This window comes from Euphorbia lathyris, chromosome 10, assembly GCF_963576675.1.
Source record: "Euphorbia lathyris chromosome 10, ddEupLath1.1, whole genome shotgun sequence".
Classification (NCBI taxonomy): Eukaryota; Viridiplantae; Streptophyta; class Magnoliopsida; order Malpighiales; family Euphorbiaceae; genus Euphorbia; species Euphorbia lathyris.
The window spans coordinates 29,313,333-29,314,240 of NC_088919.1; the positions used below are offsets into that span (position 1 = coordinate 29,313,333).

The 908-nt window shown below is 42.4% G+C and overlaps 1 non-coding gene across 1 annotated transcript; it reads left to right on the forward strand.

Moving 5' to 3' along the window:
- The first annotated feature begins 364 nt into the window (after positions 1-364).
- Positions 365-471, forward strand: LOC136210148 (small nucleolar RNA R71). Its single transcript, XR_010677856.1, has one exon. It is a non-coding gene; the product is annotated as a small nucleolar RNA R71 (small nucleolar RNA).
- The last annotated feature ends 437 nt before the right edge of the window (positions 472-908 follow it).

Here is a 908-nt window from a genome sequence, read left to right on the forward strand (position 1 = left end):
TTGACAATCTATTAGTCGATGAGGTCCACTGCAGAAGTCACAACCATCGGGTGATAGGATTTCCATCAGAGCAGAGGGTTGCGTATTGACTGCTGAGACGTTTATCTTTCCCATTGTTTTGACCAGTTGTTCCATTTGTGATGATAACTTGCTGATTGCCTCACTGTTTGCAGTATTCGTGACTCTCTTGCCATCGGCTCTCAACGAGTGCCAGTTGTAACTGGTGTTGACCACTCTCTCTATTAGCTCATACAATGCTTGAGGTTCCAGTTCCTCGGGATTCCCATTGGCAACTGATTCAATTTGTATTTTTTATGCGTTGGTCACTCTGTTATAGAAATTTTGCACTTGCATCCACATGGGTATTCCATGATTTGGTACTCTTCTTAACAGTTCTTTGTATCTTTCCCATGCTTCAGATAAGGATTCATCCTCCTCTTGAAAAAAATGAGAAACTTCATTCCTCAACTTGATTGCTTGTCTGGGCGGAAAATAGTTCGTGATAGATCCTGGTTGTAAATTCTTCAACCAATTCCTCGCCTTATCCTTCAAGGAAAAGGGGAACATTTTGAGTCGGATAACCTCATCACTATCATTTCTGTGGGTACGAAATGTGTTGCACATGGTAACAAAGTCTTAGATGTGCGCATTTGGATCTTCATTTGGGTATCCTCCGAACTACACAGCTGTTTGTAGCATCTGAACCATTGATGCTTTCACTTCGAACATTCGATTGCCTTCCTCTGGTAAGATGATGCACGATGAATGACCCTCAGTAGATGGCCAGGAGTAATCCTTCATCCGCAATCTCTGGTTACCATTATTATTATTTTCGTTTTCACCATGACCCTCCTCATGGTTCTCATTTTGTCTCTCGTCGTTTGGCATTTCGACCTCGCGATCCATTC